The sequence below is a fragment of the Gorilla gorilla genome, chromosome 1, assembly GCF_029281585.2.
Source record: "Gorilla gorilla gorilla isolate KB3781 chromosome 1, NHGRI_mGorGor1-v2.1_pri, whole genome shotgun sequence".
Lineage (NCBI taxonomy): Eukaryota > Metazoa > Chordata > Mammalia > Primates > Hominidae > Gorilla > Gorilla gorilla.
The window spans coordinates 102,952,720-102,968,788 of NC_073224.2; the positions used below are offsets into that span (position 1 = coordinate 102,952,720).

Below are 16,069 nucleotides of genomic sequence, written 5' to 3' on the forward strand. Positions count from 1 at the left end.
AAGAAAAGAAAATTCCTTGACAGCACAAAGAAAGGAAAAATTGCCTGGAGGAATGGAGATAGGGATGACCATATAATTTACCCTCCAAACTAGGACGCTATTAAAGGTGAAAGTAACATTGTTAATCATCATGAAAGAATAAACTGGGACATGTTCTGTACAAACTAGGACATATTATTACTCTATTCATAAAAGTAATGTCTATGGTCTTTTTTTTTTTTTATAATTTTTTTTTTGAGATGGAGTCTCACTCTGTTACCCAGGCTGGAGTGGAGTGGTGCAGTCTCAGCTCACTGCAGCCTCCACCTCCTGGGTTCAAGCGATTCTCCTGTCTCAGCCTCCCGAGCAGCTGGGATTACAGGCTCGTGCTACTACACCTGGCTAATTTTTGTATTTTTAGTAGAGACAGGGTTTCACCGTGTTGGCCAGGCTGGTCTCGAACTCCTGACCTCAGGTGATCCACCCACCTTGGTCTCCCAAAGTGCCAGGGTTATAGGCATGAGCCACCTCGCCTCGCCTTGCATGGTCTTTTTTTTTTTTTTTTTTTTGAGATGAAGTCTTGCAGCCACCCAGGCTGGAGTGCAGTGGTGGAATCATGGCTCACTACAGACTAGATCCCCCAGGCTCAAGCAATCCTCCCACCCCAGCCTCCTGAGTAGCTGGAACAACAGGCACACTCCACCACACCTGCCTGATTTCTATTTGTATTTTTAGTGGAAATGGAATCTTGCTATGTTGCCCAGGCTGGTTTTGGACTCCTGAGCTCAATCATCCTACATATCTCGGCCTCCCAAAATGCTGGGAGCCACTGCACCCTATATAGTCTTAAAGTACCACCCTCCGTCTTGGATTTAGCACTTCATCTGTACGTTTTTACTGTTGCTTGCACAGGCTAAATGCTATCCTGTCTCAAGCAACATCCTTGCTGTGACCTCTACTTGTTACCTCCTCTCCCAGATATTTGCACAGTTCACTTCTGCCCTTAATTCAGGACTTGCTCAAATGTTATTTTTTCTGACAGGACTTTCCTGACCATACTTTTAAGAATAGTCTCTTCCCCTACCCTAATACCACTCTCTGACCCCTTTTCATGTCTAATTTTTTAAATGATACTTACAAATACATAACATACATATATACCCACATACATATGCAATTTGATTGTTTCTTTCTTTTTTCTTTTTTGGAGATAGGGTCTTGCCTTGTCACCTAGGCTGGAGTGTAGTGATACAGTCATGGCTCACTTCAGCCTTTACATAGACCCAAGTGATGCTCACGTCTCAGCCTCCCGAGTAGCCGGGGCTTTGTTTGTGTATGAGACATGGTCTTGCTCTGTTCCCCAGGCTGGAATGCAGTGGCATGATCTCGGCTCACTGCAGCCTTGACCTCCTGAGCTCAAGCGATCCTCCCACCTCAGCCTCTTGGGTAGCTGGGACCGCAGGTGCACGCCACCATCCTGGGCTAATTTTTGTATTTTTTGTAGAGATGGGGCTTTGCCATGTTGCCTAGGCTGGTCTTGAACTCGTGTTTTTTTGTAGACATGGGGTTTTGCCATGTTGCCCAGGCTGATCTTGAACTCTTGCCCACCTTGGCCTCCCAAAGTGCTGGGATTACAGATGTGAGCCACCATGCCCCCAGCCTGATTTCTGGATTTTTAACTCAATAAAGGGAATGATGATGTCTTTATTATAAATATGGACTATAAGAAGAGAAATAAGTTAGATTGGAAGGAAGGATATCCCGTCACTCTCCCATAACTCACCAGGCAGAAGAAAGAACAACCTTATAGGAAGGGGGAAGAATTCAGAACTATCTAGTTTGAGACCTTGATCCTATTCTTGAAGTCAGCCACATTTTAACATTCTTGTTACTGGGCCTCTTCTCTATTTGAGAGCAATTGCATCTCCAGATTTCTCCAGTTACTATATTATCCTTGAATTCACTGTCAAATTATTTGTATTTCTTACAATACTAGGTAGGTGCTTCAAAATTGAATGATTTCGAAAGAATCTTCACTGACCTCTTCAATGAGATGGAAATTCTTATTGCTTTCAGCCTTCTTTCTGTCTTGTTGGATTATCTAATTCAGAGTTTTAAAAAACATTACGTAGGGGTGAACAGGTCTTGGACCTCTGGCTGATTGATGTCTCCTGTGGCAGAAGGCAAACTACAAAGGAGCTCTTCACATGTAAGAATGGATGATGATTTCAGCGCTTCTTGATTATAAATATCTTAAGGACTCATGTTCCAGGACCATTCCAGAGACATCTCTCTCTCCTTTTTTACCTCCCACTTTCTGACTTGATAAGGGGACTATAGTGAATATAGTGACTAAGTTTTACATATTTTATCAATGTGAAAAGTTTATCAGATGCCACTAATTTAATTAGTGCCTACAGTAGAAAAGGGCATCCGTTTTCTATGAAGGGACACTATATCAAAGGCAAGTTATAATTACACACACACACATTTGAGAGTCTCCCCCTGTCGCCCAGGCTAGAGTGCAGTGGCGTGATCTTGGCTCACTGCAACCTCCGCCTCCTAGGTTCAAGCGATTTTCCTGCCTCAGCCTCCCGAGTAGCTGGGACTACAAGTGCGCACCACCACACCCAGCTAAATTTTGTATTTTTAGTGGAGACAGGGTTTCACTATGTTGGCCAGGCTGGTCTCAAACTCCTGACCTCAGGTGATCTGCCCGCCTTGGCCTCCTAAAGTGCTGGGCATTGCGGGTGTGAGCCACTGCGCCCGGCCAATTTTTATATATATATATGCATATGCATATGTATATTTAAGTTATGCTTTATAAGGAATTATAAAGCATACTGTTTATTCCTTTTTACATACAAAAGGAAGACATAGTAGTCCAGGTTTCTTATCTGATACGTTTTTTCCCCAAGGCAAATAGGGCTGTGATGATTAACATAAAGAATCATTTCAGTCTTCAGATGAAACCCTGTCATCTGCATGCAAAAAGGAATTTAATCCCTTACAAGCCAACAAGTAACCATATCCATAGTATCTGGAGGGCTAGGCTACTTGCATTTCATACTGCTCAATTAAATGTCATGGACTGTCCATGTTCTGCCACATTACTTTCCAGTTCTGAGTGGTCAAGTTAAAGGCATTCTTTTTTCTTTCTTTCTTTTTTTTGGTTAGTTGGTTTATTTATTAGAGATGGGGGTCTCGCTATGTTGCCCAGATCTTGAACTCTTGGCCTCAAGTGATCCTTCCACCTCAGTTTCCCAAAGTGCTGGGATTACAGGTGTGTGCTACCGTGCTCAGTAGACATTTTTAGAAAAAGGAATCCATTGTGTTCAGCTTATTTGTTTTAATTTTTTTAATCTTAAAGTTTTAAATGTTTTTAGTTTTTAAATTTTAAATTGAAAATATTTAAGCATATAGAAAAATAGAGTAGTACGAGCAACAGCTGTGTAACTACCATCTTGTTCAGCAGTGAATATTTTGCCATATTTGCTTGGCACATATCAATATGCTGTTGATATATAGCATAAACATTTTTTCTAAACCACTTCAAAGTAAGTTTTAGACTTTCACCTCTAAATACTTAAGATTGCTGTGGTAGGCAAAATAATGCCCCTTCTCCCAAGATGTTTATACTCCAGCCCCCATAACCTGTGAATATGTTCTGTTTCATGGCAACAGAGAATTAAGATGGCAGATGGAATTAAGGTTGCTAATCAGTTGACCTTAAAATGTGGAAATTATTCTAGATTATCCAGGTGGGCCAATATAATCATAAGGGTCCTAAAGGAGGCAGAAGAGTGTCAGAGAGTTGGCAGTCAGAGGAGTAGGCCTGATACTTGAAGATGAAGAAAGTGGCCATGAACCCAGCAGAGTAGATTGTCTGTAGCAGGGAACAGCAGGACAATGGATTTTCCTCTAGAGACTCCAGAAGAAATGTAGGAGCTGACTGGGCGCGGTGACTCATGCCTGTAATCCCAGCACTTTGGGAGGCCAAGGCAGATGAATCAGTTGAGGCCAGGAATTCGAGACCAGCCTGGGCAACATGGCAAAAACCCATCTTTACAAAAAATACAAAAATTAGCTGGGCGTGGTGATGCGCACCTGTAGTCCCAGCTACTCCCAGTCCCAGAGGCTGAGGTGGGAGAATCGCTTGAGCTGCAGGAGGCAGAGGTTGCAGTGAACCGAGATCATGCCACTGTATTCCAGCCCAGGTGACAGAGCCAGACCCTGTGTAAAAAAAAATATATAAAATAAGTAGGAGCCATACCCATACCTTGAATTTAGCCTAATGAGACCCATTTTAGACTTAATGACTTTCTGAGTGAAAGGTAATACAATTTGTATTGTGTTTAAGCCACTAAATTTGTGGTAATTTATTATAGCAGCCATAGAAAACTAATAGTAGGCTGGGCTCACGCCTGTAATCCCAGCACTTTGGGAGAGGGAAGGTGGGTGGATCACTAGAGGTCAGGAGTTTGAGACCTGCCTGGCCAACGTAGGAAAACCCTGTCTCTACTAAAAATACAAAAATTAGCCGGGCGTGGGGACACCTGTCTGTAATCCCAGCTACTCGGGAGGCTGAGGTGAGAGAATCACTTGAACCCAGGAGGCAGAAGTTACAGTGAGCTGACATCTTGCACTCCAGTCTGGGCAACAGAGCAAGACTCTGTCTCAAAAAAAAAAAAAAAAAAAAAAAAAAAAAAAAAAAGCTAATGCTACAGTTACGTTTCAAAAAAATACGGACAATCTCCTATTCAACCACAATACCATTATAACCAACAAGATTAATAATAATTCCCTAATATTATTTAATACTTAGTCCATTTGAAAATTTACCCAGTTCCCCATAGTATCTTTTGTAGCTGTGTTTAAACCAAGATTCAATCAAAGATTATACATTATATTTGATTATGTCTGTAAGTCTCTCTTAACCTAGAACAGTCTGTATCACCACCTCTTTTTTTTTAATATCATCTTTTTTGAAGAGACCATGCTCATTGATTTGAAATATGTTCCACATTGTAGATTTGTCAGATTGTTTCCATGTTAATTGTCTCAATGCCTGCAGTGAAAAGTTTGATCCCTACGGTAAGGTAACAGCAAGATTGTTCCATTGTTAAGATGTGTTTTTCCTTTTGCAATTAGTCGTCTGTGGAGTTATTTTGTTTATATGAACTGAACTAGTTCTTATGAAAATAAATGTTAAATTTCCAGACCAGCATATTTTATAATGGCAGTATAATAGACTATATAACCTAAAACACTTCTGCTATTTCATTACAAAACACCTAGTAATGCTGGATGAAATGTAACAACTATTTTTTAATTTTTAAACAAACTTTTAAAAATGTATAGCTAGTTGAGCCTGAAAGAATTAAGGAAAATTCTCAGGGACTGCAAATGAAAGAGGAACTGAAAATGAGCAGTATGCATGTGACTCAATGCTGTCGTATTTCTGGGTGCTTTGCCTAGTCTCAGTTACTGAAAGGCTTGGTTTTTGTTTGTTTGTTTGTTTTTTGAGACGGAGTCTTGCTCTGTCGCCCAGGCTGGAGTGCAGTGGCAAGATCTCGGCTCACTGCAAGCTCCACCTCCCAGGTTCACACCATTCTCCTCCCTCAGCCTCCCGAGTAGCTGGGACTACAGGTGCCCACCACCAAGCCCAGCTAATTTTTTTGTATTTTTAGTAGAGACGGGGTTTCACCATGTTAGCCAGGACGGTCTCGATCTCCTGACCTCACGATCCGCCCGTTTCGGCCTCCCAAAGTGCTGGGATTACCGGTGTGAGCCACCGTGCCTGGCCTAAAGGCTTCGTTTTAATGTCCATGAGCCTTAGGCCTGTATGGAACAGAGTTAGAAATGCAAATCTCTATATAAAGCAGGGAGCCTTGAAGGTTCATACTCAAGAGAAAGGAAGGGGCCACAGAAAATTCCATCTACTAGTTTGAGGAAACAAGGAAACTTCTGTGTCTCAGCTTGGGCTCTGGCTGGGGGTAGATGGGAATGTCTCCTGAAAATTTATGTTTGGACTCAAGAATATACAATAAGGAAAGGATCAATAGGGCAAGGATAGTCCCTCCAACAAATGTTGTTGGGAAAAGTGGATATCCACAGCAAAATAATGAAATTATCTTGTACTGTACACAAAAATCAACCCAAAATGGATTAAAGAGTTAAACATAAGACCTGAAACTATAAAACTCATAAGAAGAAAACAGAGAAAAAGCATTATGACATTGGTCTTGGCAATGATTTCGTGGATATGACATCAAAAACACAGGCAACAAAAGCAAGTGGAACTGCATCAACCTAAAAAGCTTCTGCACAGCAAACAGCAGAATGGAAAGGCAATCTACAAAATGTGAGGAAATGTTTGTGAACCATATATTTGATAAGGGGTTAATCTCCAACATACATAAGGAACTCATACAACTCAGTAGCAAAAAATATATGTATATTAAAAAATAGGCGCTTCGCTGCCGTCCGTCAATTTATTTCTCCAGGAAGAAAAATGGCATCTGTTGCAGTTGATCCACAACCGAGTGTGGTGACTCAGGTGGTCAACCTGCCCTTGATGAGCTCCACATATGACCCCATGTCCTCAGCCCATGTCACTACAAAGGACCAGTGTCCTACTTGAAGTCTGTGTGTGAGATGGCAGGGAAGGGTGTGAAGACCATCACCTCGGTGGCCATGACCAGTGTGCTCTGCCCATCATCCAGAAGCTAGAGCTGCAAATTGCAGTTGCCAATATCCGTGCCTGTAAGGGGCTAGACAGGATTGAGGAGAGACTGCCTATTCTGAATCAGCCATCAACTCAGGTTGTTGCCAATGCCAAAGGTGCTGTGACTGGGGCAAAAGATGCTGTGATGACTACTGTGACTGGGGCCAAGGATTCATCACAGGGTTGATGGACAAGAAAAGGGGTAGTGACTGGCACTGTGGAGAAGACCCAAGTCTGTGTCAGTGGCAGCATTAACACAAGCTTAGGAAGTCAGATAATGCAGCTCGTGAGCAGTGGCTTAGAAAATGCGCTCACCAAATCAGAGCTCTTGGTAGGACAGTACCTCCCTCTCACTGGGGAAGAACTAGAAAAAGAAGCAAAAAAAGTTGAAGGATATGATATGGTTCAGAAGCCAAGTTGTTATGTTAGACTGGGATCCCTGTCTACCAAGCTTCACTCCCTGTCTACCAAGCTTCACTTTCTATGAGCAGGCTCTCAGCAGGGTTAAAGAAGCTAAGCAAAAAAGCCAAGAGACCATTTCTCAGCTCCGTTCTTCGTTCACTTGATTGAATTTGCCAGGAAGAGTGTGCATAGTGCCAGTCAGAAAATTCAGGATGCTCAGGATAAGCTCTAGCTCTCATGGGTGGAGTGGAAAAGGAATATTGGATACGATGATACTGATGAATCCCACTGTGCAGAGCACATCAAGTCACGTACTCTTGCTATTGCCTGCAACCTGACTTAGCAGCTCCAGACCACATGCCACAGCCTTCTGTCCAACATCCATGATTACCACAGAACATCCAAGGTCAGGCCAAGCATATGAGGGTGATGGCAGGCGACATCTACTCAGTGTTCTGCAATGCTGCCTCCTTTAAGGAAGTGTCTGACAGCCTCCTCACTTCTAGCAAGGGGCAGCTGCAGAAAATGAAGGAATCTTTAGATGACTTGATGGATTTCTTGTTAACAACATGCCCCTCAACTGGTTGGTAGGTCCCTTTCACCCTCAGCTGACTGAGTCTCAGAATGCTTAGGACCAAAGTTCAGAGATGGACAAGAGCAGCCAGGAGGCCCAGCGATCTGAGCACAAAACTCATTAAACTTGCCCCTGTCACCAGTGCATGATGTGGCCAGCCAGTTAACACCTTTTGTTATGTTGAAATTAACCCTGCTAGGCAACCCTAAATTGGGAAGCAAGTAGCTAGTAAAAAGGCCCTCAATTATAGTTATTTCCAGCTGGATTAAGAGCTTTAAAGTTTCTGGCTTTAGCAGATGATTTCTGTTCACCTGGTAAGAAAAGAATGCTAGGCTTCTTAGAGCCTAGCCAGAACTCACAAAAAATTCAAGTGCACTTATGTTCTCATTCTGTGGCCATTGTGTTACCCTCTGTTACTGTTTTTGTTGAATAAAAACATCTTCATGCGGGCTGGGGTAGAAACTGGTGTCTGCTCTGGTATGATCTGAGCAGGCCTCTTTACTGATTTATCTCATGATGATTGCTTGTACAACTTGATTTTAGTTTTTTATTTCTCAAATAGGAATACTACCTTTGAATTCAGTATAATTCACTGTAAGATTAAAAAAAAAATGGACAAAGGACCTGAATAGACATTCTCCAAAGAAGACATAAAAGTGGCCAAGTATATGAAAAATTGCTCAACATTGCTAATCATCAGAGAAGTACACATCAAAACCACAATGAAATATCATCACTTCACTCCTGTCAATGTCAAGATGGCTATTTTTTTTAATTGGCAAGGGAGTGAAGAAATTGGAACCCTTGCACACTGTTGGTGGGAATGCAAAATGGTACAAGCGGCCACTATGGAAAACAGTATGGAGGTTCCTTGACATATTAAATATAGAACTACCAGATGGTCTAGCAATCATGCTTCTAGATATTTATCCAAAATAAAATCAGGACCCCAAAGAGACATTAGCACTCTCACATGTGACAACATGGATGAAGCTTGAGGACATTATGCTAAGGGAAATAATAGTCACAGAAAGATAAATAACTATGTGAGTCTACTTATGTGAGGTATCTAGTCAGATTCATAGGTTGACAGAGTCAAATGGTGGTTGCCAAAGGCTGAGGGGGAGGAGAAATTGGGGAGTTGCTAAACAATGTATGTAAAATTAATGTCAAACAGGAAAAAGCTCTAGAGATCTGCCATACAACACTGTACCTATAGTCAACATTAATGTATTGTACACTTGAAAATTTGTTAAGAGGGTGGATCTTGTGTTAAGTGTTTTTACCACAATAAAAAAAAATTTTTTTTTTGAGGTGGAGTCTTGCTCTGTCACCCAGGCTGTAGTGTAGTGGCGTGTTCCCGGCTCACTGCAACCTCCGCCTCCTAGGTTCAAGCGATTCTCCTGCCGCAGCCTCCTGAGTAGCTGGGATTATAGGCGCACACCACCACGCCTGGCTAATTTTTGTTTATTTAGTAGAGACGAAGTTTCACTATGTTGGCCAGGCTGGTCTCAAACTCCTTGACCGCAAGCAGTCCGCCTGCGTAGGCCTCCCAAAGTGCTGGGATTACAGGTGTGAGCCACCGCACCTGGCCAACAAACAATTTTTTAAAAATTAAGTATGGGCTTATTAGGCTGAGCGCAGTGGCTCACACCTGTAATCCCAGCATTTTGGGAGGCTGATGTGGGCGGATCACTTGAGGTCAGGAGTTCGAGACCACCCTCGCCAACATAGTGATATCTGGTCTCTACTGAGAATACAAAAATTAGCTGGGTATGGTGGCGGATACCTGTAATCTTAGCTACTCAGGAGGCTGAGGCAGGAGGATCACTTGAACCCGGGAGGCAAAGGCTGCAGTGAGCCAAGTTTGTGCCACTGCATTGCAGCCTGGGCGACAGAGTGAGACTCTGTCCTAAAAAGGAAAAATAATTAAGTATGGGCTTATTTGTGTGGGTTTAAATTATTATCACCAGCTTGGTCTGAGATCCCCAAACTGGGAAATGAATATAAAAAAATTATTCAGGACCCTGTATAATACCCTTGGGGTAACCAGCAGAAGCATATGTAAAGCTACTCTGGAGGAACAGATCCACAATTTAAGCCACACAGGATTCTAACAGATAAAATCCCACTGAATAACCCACTTGATTGTGACAAGGCTCATAATCAAAAGTGACAAAAAATAAGAAAACAGCTCATTTACCATGAATAAGAGTCACAGATACACTACCTCTCAGGACTAGATCTCCAGTTCATTGACTATAGACCATAGAATAAGTGCATTTAAAAGGATTAAATACAGCCAGGCATGGTAGCTCATGCCTGTAATCCCAGCACTTTGGGAGGCCATGCCAGGCGGATCACCTGAGGTCAGGAGTTCAAGACCAGCCTGGCCAACATGGTGAGATCTCGCCTCTGCTAAAAATACAAAACGTTAGCTGGGTGAGGTGGCACATGTCTGTAATCCCAGCTACTCAGGAGGCTGAGGCAGGAGAATCGCTTGAAACTGGAAGGCGGGGGTTGCAGTGAGCCAAGATCACGCCACTGTACTGCAGCCTGGGTGAAAGAGTGAAACTGTCTCAAAAAAAGAAAACAGGGTCAAATTTAAAATATATTTGGAAGGTAATGCTGATAGAGTTTACAGATAGAATGCGTGTGGGTATGAGAAAGAGGAACTAAGAATGACTCCAAGTGTTTGGTTTGAATAGTGGTGTCATTTGCTAAGATGTGTAACAGTAGGGGAAGAAACAATTTTGGACATAAGATTATAAAATGCCTGTTAGATATCTGCTATCTTTTGAATGTTTGTCCCTCCAAAATTTATGTTGAAATTTAATTGACGTTGTAATAATATTAAGAAGTGGGACCTTTAAGAAGTGATTAAGTTGTTAGGGCTTTACCCTCATGGGTGGGATTAATGTTGTTATAAAAGGGCACCCTCTCTTTGCCATCTGCTATGTTATTAGACGGCAAGAAGGTCTTCACCACATGCCAGTACCTTGATGTTAGGCTTCCCAACTTCTGGAACTGTGTGCCAATAAATAGCCAATAAACTTCTGGTCATTATAAAGTGCCCAAAGCTGGGTACGGTGACATACACCCATAGCCCCAGCTACCTGGGATGCTGAGGTGGGAGGATCATTTGAGCTCAAGGAGTTTGGCAACATGGAGAGACTCCATCTCTAAATAAAACAAAACAGAACACACACACCCACATACCCCTATATAAATTACCCAGTCTGTGGTGGGTTTTTGTTTGTTTTTTTGCTTTGTTTTGAGATGAGTCTCGCTGTTGCCCAGGCCAGAGTGCAGTGGCGCGATATTGGCTCACTGCAACCTCTGCCTCCCGGGTTCAAGCAGTTCTCTGCCTCAGCCTTCTGAGTAGCTGGGATTACAGGCACCCACCACCACACCTGGCTAATTTTTTTGTATTTTTAGTAGGGACGGGGATTCACCATCTTGGCCAGGCTGTTCTTGAACTCCTGACCTCATGATGCACCCGCCTCGGCCTCCCAAAGTGCTTGAAGTACAGGCGTTAGCCACCATGCAAAATGGACTAAAACAACACCCAAATGGAGATGTTAGGCAATTGACTATATGAAGAGAGTTTCGGAGGAGAATGACAGCTAGGAATATCAATTTGAGAATTAGTATATAAATGCTATTTAAAACCATGGGAACACTTCATTTTTACAGTTAGAAGGTAGAAAGATGAATAGAAACTAGTGAAGACTAAGAATAAAGGATCATGAGTGTAGAATAAGACCCAGAGATGTGAAGTCCCAAAAGCCAAGTGAAGAAAGCAGTTCAAGAAGGAAGGAAGATTGAGTTGATAAAATGCTGCTGAAAGTTCAAATAAGGATTGGTAAATAATTATTGGACTTGGCAACATGAAGGTAATTAGTGACCTGGAAAAAGTAATCTCTTTATATTGAGGGAATAAAACCTGAACTGAAGTGGTTTTAAGCCAGAAGAAAGAGACAATGAGTATAGGTAACTCTTGAGGAATTTTGCTGTAGAAGGGTTCAGGGACATGGGGCAGTGACTGGAATACGACAGGAAGTCATGGGAAAAATTTTCTAAGGTGTAAGAAATACTATACCAAGTTGGTATGGTGAGGGGATGATTCTCAACACTGGCTAAATAATAGAACTAACTGGGGAATTTATTAAAGGATAGCTGCATGAGTTCAATGGCAGACTGATTAAATCAAATCTTTGGGAATTGGACCATGGTATCAGTATGTTTGTTTGTTTTACAGTTACTCAGATGATTCTAATATGCATCTAAAGTTGATCTGCTTTGGAGCAGATCAGTCAAATTAACTCGTTATATAAGTTAAACAGTATATCCAACACAGTTGAAAATTAGGAACAATAGAAATTACACAGAATGCAGCATAGATATATTAAAAATGGAAAATATGAAAAAAAGAGATGAGACATGGAGAGCAGAATGAGATGGTCCAAGATATATCTCATAGGAGTTCTAGGGAAGGGTAGAGAAAATGGAGAGTAGCAACATTCAAAGAGATAATAGCAGAAAATTTCACAGAATTTCTAAGTATATGAATCTTCAAGGAAAAAAAAAATAGTGAATCCTGAAAGAATAACACTAAAGACAAAGATCTTATGAAAGCAGCCAAATAGATTACTGTGAAGGAATGAAAATTAGGCCGGGCTCAGTGATTCATGCCTGTAATCTCAGTGCTTTGGGAGGCCTAAAGAGGAGGATCACTTGAGTTCAGGAGTGAGGCTGCAGTAAGCTATGATTTTACCAGTGCGCTTCAGGCTGGGTGATAGAGGGAGACTCCATCTCAAAAAGATGTGGTCTTTTTTACTTATCTACAGAAGTGTGTCTAGTTTCTCAGCTGTAAGCATTCAGAGGTCAGGGACTAAATACAATAATTAAGTACAATGTTGCAAAAATACTGACATTAAAAATAGAAGTTCCAGGCCAGGCACAGTAGGTCAGACCTGTAATCCCAGCACTTTGGGAGGCTGAGGCAGGCGGATCACTTGAGGCCGGGAGTTCAAGACCAGCCGGGCCAACATGGCGAAACCCTGTCTCCACTAAAAATACAAAAACTAGCCAGGCGTGGTGGTGCACGTCTGTAGGCTCAGTTATTTGGGAGGCTGAGGCACCAGAATCACTTAAAACCAGGAAGCAGAGGTTGCAGTGAGCCAGGAGATTGTGCCATTGCACTCCAACCTGGGTGACAGAGCAATACTCCATCAAAATAAAATAAAATAGCTTTGACTGTATGTAACACACTAATCATGACTAATATCGTTGGAACTAAAAATGAGATAGGACTGAAATAAAAAATAAGAATTTAATAGAAGGCATAAAAGAGCAAGAAGGGCCAGGTGCGGTGGCTCACGCCTGTAATCCCAGCACTTGGGGAGGCCGCAGCAGGTGGATCACGAGGTCAGAAGTTCGAGACCAGCCTGGCCAACATGGTGAAACCCTGTCTCTACTAAAAATACAAAAATTAGCCAGGAGTGGTGGTGGATGCCTGTAATCCCAGCTACTCGGGAGGCTGAGGCAGAGAATTGCTTGAACCCAGGAGGCGGAGATTGCAGTGAGCTGAGATCGCGCGACTGCATTCCAGCCTGGGCGACAGAGTGAGACTCTGTCTCAAAAAAAAAAAAACAAAAAAACGCAAAGAACAAGAAGGGGTTGGACACGGTGGCTAATGCCTGTAATCCTAGCACTTTAGGAGGCTGAGATGGGCGGATCACTTGAGGCCAGGAGTTCGAGTCCAGCGTGGCCAATATGGTGAAACCCCATCTCTACAAAAAAAATACAAAAAGATTAGCTGGGCACTGGTGGCACACACCTGTAATCCCAGCTACTTTGGAGGCTGAGGCAGAAGAATCACTTGAACCTCGGAGGCAGAGGTTGCAGTGAGCCAGGTTCACGCCACTGCACCCCAGCCTGGGTGACAGAGTGAGACTGTCTCAAAACAAACATAGCAAGAAGGAAGCACAGAACAAGCAAGGTAAATAGAACATAAGATGGTAGAAATAAAACTAAATATATTAGTGATCATGAGAAGTGTAAACTAGTCAGTTTTTTAGAAATGGTTTAATGGAAAAACAAATTCAGATAAATACTGTCGAAAACATAAAGGTGTAGAAATTGAAGTTAACAACGAAAAAAATGTTGTAGGTAAATATTAACCAGAAAGTTAATGTCACCATACTAATATAAGACAAAGTTTAAGGCAAAAAAGTTATTATGGGAACAGTTTTGGGGCGGGGTGGGGGATGGTTTATAGAGATAGTGTCTTGCTTTGTTATCCAGTGGAGTACAATGGTGCAATCATGGTAAACTGCAGTCTCAAACACCAGAGCTTAAACAATCCTTCCACCTCAGCTTCCTGAGTAGCTGGAACTGTGGACGCATGCCACCATGCCTGGTAATTTTTATTTATTTATTTATTTATTTTTTTGAGATAGAGTCTTGCTCTGTCACCCAGGCTTGAGTGCAGTGGTGCAATTGCTCACTGCAGCCTCAACCTCCCAGGCTCAAGCAGTCCTCCCACCTCACCCCCCCTTGCAGCCCCCCGCCAAAGTAGCTGGAACTGTAGGCGTGCACTACCACACCTGGCTAATTTTTTATATTTTATAAATGTGGGGTTTTGTCATGTTGCCCAGGCTGGTCTTGAACTCCTGAGCTCATGGGATCCACCCATCTCAGCCTCCCAAAGTGCTGGGATTACAGGTGTGAGCCACCACCACGCCCAGCCTAATGTTTTAAATTAATGGTAGAGACAGGCTATCACTATTTTGCATAGGCTGGAACTTTTTTTTTTTTTTTTTACTGATACAGCGTCTGGCTCTGTTGTCCAGGCAGGAGTTCAGTAGCTTGATCAGGCTCACTGCAGCCTCACCCTCCTGTGCTTGAGCAATTCTCATTGACTGTCTTGGCACCCTTGTTGAAAAATCAATTGACCGTAAATATTAGGGTGTATTTCTGAGTTTTTTTCCATTGATCACATATCTGTCTTTATGCCAGTACCACACTATTGTTATATCCATTGTAGTTTTCATCTCAGACACTGGTTTTCATCTCTAGAAGTTTGATTTGAGTCTTTTTTGTACATCTTCCATTTCTCTGCGTAACTTTTTGAAAATATGGAATGCAGTTACAATATTAATATCTGTTTTAAAGTCATTTTAATTCTAACAGAATTAGTTCTGGGTAAATAGATTTCTTCTGATTGATTATTCTTCTCATTATGGGTCATGTTTTCTTGCCTGTTTGCAAGCCTGTTAATCTTTAATCAAATTCCAGATATTGTGAATTTTATATTTTTGGGTGCTGGATTATTTTTATTCCTATAAATCTTGAGGGTTGATTTGCAATTCAGTTATTGTATTTGTCAACTTTGCTTTTTTTTTTTTTTTTTATAATTTGTTAGGCCAGTACTTAAACTAAGCAGTACTTAGCTTAGGGCTAAAAATTCCCTAGTGCTAAGGTAGGACTTTCCTGTGCACTCTACCCGATACCCCATAAATTGAGTTTTTCTAATCTGGCTACTAAGAACAGGCGCTATTCCTGGCCCCATGTGAGTTCTGGGTAGTGCTTGCTCCATTCCTTTCATATGTTTTTTTTTCCCCCAGTCTTGGATAGTTTCCTCAGTTACATGTGCTGATCAGCACTCTGATCTCCTCAGTATTTGAGGGGATCATTTTGCAGATCTCTGGGCTTCTGAGACTTTCTGTGCAGCTTTCTCTGCTGTGATACTCTGTCCTTTGAAATCTGGCTGCCATTATCTCATTATATTCTCTGCTCCATCTCTTCAACTCAGGAGTTTCTCAGGCTGTGCCTCAATCTCCCTCCCCTCCTGCATCATGTCCTGGAAACTCTCTTAAGGCAATAAGCCAGGCCAGTTGTAGAGCTCACTTCATTTGCTTCTTGTCACTCTGGGGTCACTGTCCATTGTTGCCTGATGTTTGTCCATTGTTGTCCATTGTTTTCAAAACCCTTGTTTTTATGGTTTTTGTTTGGGTTTTTTTTTTTTTTTTTTTTGGTGGTGGTGGTTCTTTTAGGTGAGAGGGTAAATCTCTGGTCTCTGTTGAATCATCTTGACCAGAAGTGGAAATTGCAGCATTGGTTTTAACATCAACAAATTGATCCCTAAATGTTGAGGTGGAGAATGGATAACTAATTGTATATTCCTGCTGTGGGATTCTACACAGCAGTTAAAGCAAATGAAGTAGAGCTTTATGCAGTTACTTGGACAAATTTTAAATATAAAAAAATTGAAGGCTGGGCATGGTGCCTCATACCTGTAATCCTGGTGCTTTGGGAAGCCAAGGCAGGAGGATCGTGTGAGGCCAGGAGTTCAAGACTAACCTGGGCAACATAACAAAACC

General features: G+C 42.0%; 1 protein-coding gene and 1 pseudogene across 9 annotated transcripts in view; both read left to right on the forward strand.

The window, feature by feature from the left end:
- The window catches only part of GATAD2B (GATA zinc finger domain containing 2B), a 115,682-nt gene that overhangs the window by 62,506 nt on the left and 37,107 nt on the right, over positions 1-16,069 (forward strand). The window lies entirely within an intron of this gene.
- On the forward strand, positions 537-14,503 carry LOC129526299 (perilipin-2-like; annotated as a pseudogene).